The 10,000-nt window shown below is 41.0% G+C and overlaps 1 protein-coding gene and 1 long non-coding RNA gene across 2 annotated transcripts in view; one reads left to right on the forward strand and one right to left on the reverse strand.

Moving 5' to 3' along the window:
* The window catches only part of LOC310724779 (teneurin-3-like), a gene marked incomplete at its 3' end in the record, with an annotated part of 164,927 nt that overhangs the window by 87,807 nt on the left and 67,120 nt on the right, over positions 1-10,000 (reverse strand). The window lies entirely within an intron of this gene.
* LOC310724652 overlaps positions 3,349-10,000 on the forward strand; it is a 6,904-nt gene continuing 252 nt past the window's right edge. The window contains exon 1 of the long non-coding RNA XR_014533132.1: positions 3,349-3,388. This is a non-coding gene — a long non-coding RNA (uncharacterized lncRNA). The remainder of the gene's footprint in view (positions 3,389-10,000) is intronic.

The following is a 10,000-nucleotide window of genomic DNA, read 5'->3' on the forward strand; positions in this document are numbered from 1 at the left end:
TACAGAACACACACACACACACACACACACACACACACACACACACACACACAAATCAACGCAAATCAACTCCACCATAAATAAATAAAAAATAAATAAGTGTAACACAAGAAAATCGATCTTAGAAAAGAGCAGGAAGAGAAAGACAGAAGAGGAAAGATGGACAAGGAAATGAAAAAATAAACACACACACACACACACACACACACACGCTCCCCCACACATGCTGAGAGTTTCTGTGGATCAGACTGAGCACATCTTGGTACACATCTTGTTTTTTGTTTTCACCAAGGCTGCATGTGAACACACGACACGGTTCATCACAATCACGATCTCTCACAGAGTTTCCTCAGATCTTTCAGCTTTAAATCAGTGTTGAACCAGAGCTGAATTATTATTAAACAGAATTCCGTATTAGATCAGTAACAGAGCAGTAAGGGAGAAGGATGGAGTCTTTGTGGGACCAGGATTGCATCCGTAGAGGAGCAGTATAGAAGCAGTGTGGGATCTCTAAAGAATCAGCATAAGATCAGTTTGGGAGCAGCATAGGCTTAGTATGGAATCAGGATGTGATCAGTATGGGATCAGGATGTGATCAGTATGGGATTAGTATGGAATCAGTACGGGATCAGTATGTGATCAGTACGGGATCAGTATGTTAACAGAATTTTATAAATACCGCATCAGTATGTGAGCGGTATGTGATCAGTATGGGATCAATTCATAAGAATGATGTGATCAGTATAGGATCATTATGTAATAAGTATGGGATCAGTATGTGAGCAGTATGGGATCAATACATAAGCATGATGTGATCAGTATGTGATTAGTATGTGATCAGGATGTTATAAAAATGGGATCAGTATGTTATCAGGATGTGATCAGTATGGGATTAGTATGTGATCAGTACAGGATCAGGATGTGAACAGAATTTGATCAGTTTGGGATCAGTATGTGAGCGGTATGTGATCAGTATGGGATCAATACATAAAAATGATGTGATCAGTATAGGATCATTATTGGATCAGTATGTAATTAGTATGGGATCAGTATGTGAGCAGTATGGGATCAATACATTAGCATGATGTGATCAGTATGTGATTAGTATGTGAGCAGTATGTGATCAGGATGTGATCAGTATGGAATCAGTATGTGAACAGAATGTGATCAATATGAGATCAATATGTGAGCAGAATGGGATCAGGATGTGATCAGTATGTGATCAGTATGTGAGCGGTATGTAATCAGTATGGGATCAGGATGTGATCAGTATGGGATCAATACATAAGCATGATGTGATCAGTATGGGATCATTATTGGATCAGTATGTAATCAGTATAGGATCAGTATGTGAGCAGTATGTGAGCAGTATGGGAGCAATATAGGATCAGTATGGGATCAGTATGTGAGCAGTATGGGATCTTTATGGGATCAGGATGTGAGCAGTATGTGATCAGTATGGGAGCAGTATAGGATCAGTATGAGATCAGTATGTGATCAGTATGTGATCAGTATGTGATCAGTATAGGATCAGTATGGGATCAGTAAGGGATCAGTATGGGAGCAGTATGGGATCAGTATAGGATCAGTATGGGAGAGGTATGTGATCATTATGGGATCAGGATGTGAGTAGTAAAGGATCAGTATGGGATCAGTATGGGATCAGTATAGGATCAGTATGGAATCAGTATGTGAACAGGATGTGATCAATATGAGATCAGTATGTGAGCAGAATGGGATCAGGATGTGATTAGTATGTGAGCAGTATGGGATCAATACATAAGCATGATGTAATCAGTATGGGATCATTATTGGATCAGTATGTGATCAGTATGGGATCAGTATGTAAGCAGTATGTGATCAGTGTGTGATCAGTATAGGAGCAGTATAAGATTAGTATGTGATCAGTATGGGAGCGGTATGGGAGCGATATAGGTTCAGTATGTGATCAGTATGTGAGCAGTATGTGATCATTATGGGATCAGGATGTGAGCAGTATGTGATCAGTATGGGAGCAGTATAGGATCAGTATGGGATCAGTATGTGATTAGTATGGGAGCAGTATAGGATCAGTATGGGATCAGTATAGGATCATTATGGGATCAGTATGTGATTAGTATGGGAGCAGTATAGGATCAGTATGGGATCAGTATAGGATCAGTATGTGATCAGTATGGGAGCAGTATGTGATCATTGTGGGATCAGGATGTAAGCAGTATAGGATCAGTATGGGATCAGTATAGGATCAGTATGGGATCAGTATGTGATCAGTATAGGATCAGTATCGGAGCAGTATGTTAGCAGTATGTGATCATTATGGGATCAGGATGTGAGCAGTATAGGATCAGTATGGGATCAGTATAGGATCAGTATGGGAGCAGTATAGGATCAGTATAGGATCAGTATGGGATCAGGATGTGAGCAGTATAGGATCAGTATGGGGTCAGTATGGGATCAGTATAGGATCAGTATGGGATCAGTATAGGATCAGTATGGGATCAGTATGGGAGCAGTATAGGATCAGTATAGGATCAGTATGGGAGCAGTATAGGATCAGTATGGGATCAGTATGGGAGCAGTATAGGATCAGTATAGGATCAGTATGGGAGCAGTATAGGATCAGTATGGGATCAGTATGGGATCAGTATAGGAGCAGTATAGGATCAGTATGGGATCAGTATGGGAGCAGTATAGGATCAGTATAGGATCAGTATGGGATCAGTATAGGAGCAGTATGGGAGCAGTATGGGAGCAGTATACAATTCAATTCATGTTTATTTGTGTTGCGCTTTTAACAATGAACATTGTCTCAAAGCAGCTTTACACAGATAATGTGGTGATAAAAAGTATTAGCTAGAAGATAATAAATAGGAACTCTGTTCTCAGTAAAGTATCTGAAATGTTAAGAGGTAGAACACTCCTACTTTACACCTCAGAAAGGCCAGTTCTTAGGTGCCAGAACCAATGATGTCAGAAGCTTGGGTTCTGAGTCAGTGTGTCACCATGGCAACAGTTATGATGAAGTGCTGTGGTGATGTACAGCGTGAACTCTTTTTGCTGTTTAAGGTGAAAATTAACGCAGAGATAAAACAGAGCAGTTCTCTAGGTGGCGGTGCGTCTGAGCTACAACTCTTTATGGCCCACTTGTTATTTTTAAGAGTTAGATCTTAAAAATCTTAACAGGTTCTCTGGAGAACTGTAAAAGTGGAACTCCATATATAACGCTATGCTGTGTGTATACAGTACAGTCATGCTAATGAAGCTCTCTGGAATAGAACTGTCTTCAAAAGAGAGAAATAAATATGAGAGAGAATAATAGTGTGTGTGTGTGTGTGTGTGTGTGTGTGTGTGTGTGTGTGTGTGTGTGTGTGTGTGTGTGTGTGTGAGTGTGTGTGTGAGTGTGGGCGAGAGAATAGGGGAGAAAAATAACAAATCCTTTAATTCCCTTTAATTACGGGGTTGTGTTTGCAGAGTTGTGAAGGTCAGAGGAGTGTAAAACAGCCAAGCTCTCTCTCTCTCTCTCTCTCTCTCTCTCTCTCTCTCTCTCTCTCTCTCTCTCTCTCACACACACACATACACACACAAACCCACCCACACCCACACCCACACCCACACACATACACACAAACACACATACAAACACATACACACGCACCAAGATAAACCGTGGATGGTGTAAGCTTGTGTAATTAATCTGTTTGTGTGTGTGTGTGTGTGTGTGTGTGTGTGTGTGTGTGTGTGTGTGTGTGTGTGTGTGGACAGAGTGAGAAGCAGTACCGGACACACACACACACACACACACACACACACAAACACACATCCAACAGGTGTAGTGAACCCAAAGCAAGAGGTATAAATTAGGAACATGAAGTGTCCGTGTGTGTGAATACAGTGCGCGCCCATGCGTACGTGTGTGTGTGTGTGTGTGTGTGTGTGTGTGTGTGTGTGTGTGTGTGTGTGTGTGTGTGTGTGTGTGTGTGTGAAAGAGACAGAGAGAAATTCACTGCAGTGTGTAATCTTGCTTTTGCCTTTTTCAAACTCATTTCCTGTTCACACACTCTCTTTCCCTCCCTCCATTTCTCATTCGCTGGCACGTCGGGGTGCACCATCAGCGCTCTGCTCTCACGCGCGCGCACACACACACACACACACACACACACACACACACACACACACACACACAGTGTGGAGAGTAAATTAAACCTTTCTTTTTGTGTCTGGGTTTTTGTAAGAGTTGCCAATAAAGGATCGTGGTCCATAATGCACTGCAACAAACCATGATGGAGAAGAAGATGAAAAAGAAGAATGGAGAACATTAATATGATGATGATGATGATGATGATGATGATGATGATGATTTCATACACAATCATAGAGTATAATAATAATAATAATAATAATAATAATAATAATAATAATAATAATAATAATAATAAAATTTGGACATAAAACACCCGAAAAATTATTCATGAACAGAACTTTGTTATTATTATTAATAGTAATGTTTTTTTAGATACAATATTTTAATAGATTTTTTTTTTTTTACTTTTATTTATTGATATATTCTATGGTATAAATATTATATATTAGAGTTATTATATAAAATCAATCAATAAAAAAAAATATTTAATTGTGATGAGTGAACTCGTGATTAATCACAACTTAATCCCACATTTGTAAATGTTCTAAATCTGTTCTAAATGTACCTTAAATAAAGTTTAATACTGTAATCAACATGGAAAAATATTGATGCTTCATGTTATTAGTGTATTATTATGTTTGTTATTAGTGAAACCAAATTAAACATAGAGCATATAGACAAAATATTTGTTTAATGTTTTAAAGTAATCACAGCATTTTATTTACGTAAATCATCAGGACACGAAACTAAACTTGCTATGTTTCCACACGGACGGTTTTTATTGCCGGATGTGTGCATCATGGCGGATTTTGGTGCTGATTTGAGACTCGGCGCATCAGTAAAACAAATGTTTAGTGATAAAAAATTATTTTTTTTGTTGGATTTTATTATGTTTTTAAAAAGAAAGGACATTTTAGGAAGGTTTTAATTTCATTTATTTTATGTTGATTTATTTATTCATTCATTCATTTTCTCCCGCTTATCCGTAATTCGGGTCGCGGGGGCAGCAGTCTAAGCAGGCCCCCGCCTTCGACCGCTGCCCAAACTTCACAGCACCGTCCCTTACGGTCCCTCCTGCAGGTGGTGAGCCCACGGGAAGGCGGCCCCACGTCACTCCGACGTCACGGACCTTGATATTTCCCTCGTAAGGGACCCCCGGAGCATAGAGGGTTAAGGGCCTTGCTCAAGGGCCCAAGAGTGGCAGCGTGGCGATACCCGGGCTTGAACCCCAGACCTTCCGATCGGCAACACAGCGCCTTAACCGCTGGAGCCACCACTCCCCCCTCTGATTTGATTTGATTTATTAATATTTTTTATAAAACTGGTCAATAAGAATTGTGCGCTGCATTATTCACGTGTTAATAAAATTACTGCCGTTAAAATGAATTTCTGTTAACACGTGAATTTTAACAGCCCTAATATATATATATATATATATATATATATATAATTAAATTTAAAATTTAATTATAATTTACATTATTAAAAAAATATAATAACCAAATTCAATAAATAAATAATATAAATGTTATTTCTGATAGACAGAAAAAAAATAAATAAGCAGTTTTGATGGTTTGGTACATTATAATATTATTAGAAGAAATATATACATAAATATATATATATATATATATATATATATATATATATATATATATATATATATATATATATATATATATATATATATATATATTTAATTATATATGCAGGATATTTAATTAATATTATTAACCCAGCCATTAGGGGGGGCACAAGCCAGTGTACTCTTAGTGCCGGTCCCAAGCCCGGGTAAATGGGGAGGGTTGCGTTAGGAAGGGCATCCAGCGTAAAACATGTGCCAAATCAAATATGCGGATCACAAATGACAATTTCATACCGGATCGGTCGAGGCCCGGGTTAACAACGACCGCCACAGGTATCGTTAGCCGACAGGGTACCGGTGGAAATTGGGCTACTGTTGGCCGAAGGAGGAGAAGGAGAGGAGGAAGGCGTCTACAGAGACGGCAGGAAAAGGAGCAGTGTAGGAGAGTAGAGGTTCGGGTTGGTACTTTAAATGTTGGTACTATGACGGGTAAAGGGAGAGAGATAGCTGATATGATGGAGAGGAGAAAGGTAGATGTGTTGTGTGTTCAGGAGACCAAGTGGAAAGGGAGTAAGGCCAGGAACATTGGAGGTGGGTTTAAACTGTTTTATCATGGTGTGGATGGAAAGAGAAATGGTGTTGGGGTGATTCTGAAGGAAGCGTACAGTAAGAGTGTAGTGGAGGTGAAGAGAGTTTCTGATAGGGTGATGATCGTGAAGGTGGAAGTTGAAGGGATGATGATAAATGTCATCAGTGCCTATGCTCCACAAGTTGGCTGTGAGATGGAGGAGAAAGAAAGATTCTGGAGTGAATTAGATGAAGTGGTAGATGGTGTACCTTGGAAAGAACGATTGGTGATTGGGGCAGACTTTAATGGACATGTAGGTGAAGGGAACAGAGGTGATGAGGAGGTGATGGTAGGTATGGTTTTAAGGAGAGGAATGTGGAAGGGCAGATGGTGGTAGATTTTGCTAAAAAGATGGAAATGGCAGTGGTGAACACGTATTTTAAGAAGAAGGAGGATCATTGGGTGACGTATAAGAGTGGAGGAAGGTGCACACAGGTGGATTATCTTCTGTGTAGGAGATGCAACCTGAAGGAGATTGGAGACTGTAAGGTGTTTGCGGGGGACAGTGTAGCTAGACAGCATCGGATGGTGGTCTGTAGGATGGTTTTGGAGGCGAAGAAGAAGAGGAGGAAAGTAAGGTTTGAAAGAAGAATAAGATGGTGGAAACTGAAGGAGGAAGAGTGTAGTGTGAGGTTCAGGGAAGAGGTCAGACAGGGGCTTGGTGGTGGTGAAGAGGTGCCGGATGATTGGGCAACTACTGCAGGAGTGATGAGGGAGGCAGCTAGAAAAGTACTTGGTGTGACATCTGGAAATAGAAAGCAAGACAAGGAGACGTGGTGGTGGAATGAGGAAGTGCAGGAGAGCATTAGGGGAAAGAGGTTGGCAAAACAGAAGTGGGATCGACAGAGTGATGAGAAGAGTAGGCAGGAGTACAAGGAGATGCGGCAGCAGGTTAAAAGGGATGTGGCGAAAGCCAAGGAAAAGGCATATGAGGAACTGTATAAGAGGTTGGACACTAAGGAAGGAGAAAAGGATTTATACCGATTGGCCAAGCAGAGGGACCGAGCTGGGAAGGATGTACTGCAAGTTAGAGCAATAAAGGATGGAGAGGGAAATGTGTTGACTAGTGAGGAGAGTGTGTTGAGAAGATGGAGGGAGTATTTTGAGCAGCTGATGAATGAGGAAAATCAGAGAGAGAGAAGGTTGGAGGATGTGGAGTTGGTGAAGCAGGATGTAGATAGGATTAGTAAGGAGGAAGTGAGAGCAGCGATTAAGAGGATGAAGAATGGAAAGTCGGTTGGACCAGATGACATACCGGTAGAAGCGTGGAGATGTTTAGGAGAGATGGCAGTGGAGTTTTTAACCAGATTGTTTAACAGGATTCTGGAAGGGGAGAGGATGCATGAGGAATGGAGAAGGAGTGTGCTGGTACCGATCTTTAAGCATAAGGGAGATGTGCAGACCTGCAGTAACTACAGGGGAATTAAGTTGATCAGTCACACCATGAAGTTATGGGAAAGAGTAGTGGAAGCCAGGCTGAGAGAAGAGGTGACCATCTGTGAGCAACAGTATGGTTTCATGCCGAGGAAGAGCACCACAGATGCCTTATTTGCTTTGAGGATGTTGATGGAGAAGTATAGAGAAGGACAGAAGGAGCTGCATTGTGTATTTGTGGATTTAGAGAAAGCGTACGACAGGGTGCCAAGAGAGGAGTTGTGGTATTGTATGAGGAAGTCAGGTGTGTCAGAGAAGTATGTGAGGGTGGTGCAGGACATGTATGAGGACAGTGTGACGGCAGTAAAGTGTGCAGTAGGTACGACAGACTGGTTCAGGGTGAAGGTTGGACTGCATCAAGGATCGGCCCTGAGCCCTTTCCTGTTTGCAGTGGTGATGGACAGGTTGACGGACGAGGTCAGACAGGAGTCTCCCTGGACTATGATGTTTGCAGATGATATTGTGATTTGTGGTGAGAGTAGAGAGCAGGTTGAGAAGAGCCTGGAGAGGTGGAGATATGCGCTGGAGAGAAGGGGAATGAAAGTCAGTAGGAGTAAGACAGAGTACATGTGTGTGAATGAGAGGGAGGGCAGTGGAGTGATGCGGTTGCAGGGAGAAGAGGTGGAGAAGGTGGAGGAGTTCAGGTACCTGGGGTCAACAGTGCAAAGTAATGGAGAGTGTGTTAGGGAAGTAAAGAAAAGAGTGCAGGCAGGGTGGAGTGGGTGGAGAAGAGTGACAGGAGTGATTTGTGATAGAAGAGTATCTGCAAGAATGAAAGGGAAAGTTTATAGGACTGTGGTGAGACCTGCGATGTTGTATGGATTAGAGACAGTGGCATTGAGTAAAAAACAGGAGGTGGAGCTGGAGGTAGCAGAGCTGAAGATGTTGAGGTTTTCGTTGGGAGTGATGAGGATGGACAAGATTAGAAATGAGTTTATTAGAGGGACAGCACATGTGGGATGTTTTGGTGACAAGGTGAGGGAGGCGAGATTGAGATGGTTTGGACATGTGCAGAGGAGGGACATGAATTATATTGGTAGAAAAATGCTGAAGATGGAGCCACCAGGTAGGAGGAAAAGAGAAAGGCCAAGGAGGAGGTTCATGGATGTGGTGAGGGAAGACATGCAGGTAGTTGGTGTAAAAGAGGCAGATATAGAGGACAGGGTGGTATGGAGACGGATGATCCGCTGTGGCGACCCCTAATGGGAGCAGCCGAAAGAAGAAGAAGAAGAAGATTTTATTAATATTATTTATAGCATTATTTTCCATAATGATAATAATAACCATTATTATTATTAGTATTATTATTATTATTATTATTATTATTATCATCATCAATAAATTTAAAGATTTTTTTATCTGGAATTTTATTTTTATTTTTTTTATATTTTTATATTTTATTTTTTTATTTCTTATTATTTTTATAATTTATTGTATGTTGATTTGATTCCGATTTAGGAACCGCTCTAACTCAACAGAAACGATTGTGGGCGTGGCTAAAAATGTGTTGTGGTTTCCACTCAAAAACTCCACAGGTATCAGAAGCATTGAATTGTTTGAAAGCAATGTCTAGTATCTCATTTTGTTCACGAAACCCGTGCCCACATCTCCACAAGGCTGAACTTGTGGACAGGATTAGTACACACACACACACACACACACACACACACACACACACACACACACACACACACACACACACACACACATATGTTCTCCATCTATTTATCAGATTCTCTGTGGATTTGTGTGAGATGTAGCCTGAAGGACGCTCTCTCCATATCTGCTTTCCATAAGGACAACGTGTGAATAAATGCTTCTCACACACTCTGAAGTGCTCCTCAGCTCATCCTTCGAGACGTATTTAAGAGACGAACTGAGCGCGTTGAGAAGGAAGGAGGAAGAAAGTGATGCAAGAACACACACACACACACACACACACACACACACACACACACACACACACACACGCGCGCACACACACACACACGCGCACACACACACGCACACACACACGGCTGCCATTTTGGATTCTTTTGGTTAGAAAAGAAAAAAACTTTTTCTATTTTGTTAATATATTAAATGTAAGTGCTAGTAACACACACATAAAGACACACACACACACACACACACACACACACACACAAAGACACACTGATACACACACAAACATCTCTTTCTCTATCTTCAATTCCACGGCTACTTTCTCTCT

Source organism: Silurus aristotelis (genome assembly GCF_946808225.1).
Source record: "Silurus aristotelis genome assembly, chromosome: 4".
NCBI classification, from domain to species: Eukaryota; Metazoa; Chordata; class Actinopteri; order Siluriformes; family Siluridae; genus Silurus; species Silurus aristotelis.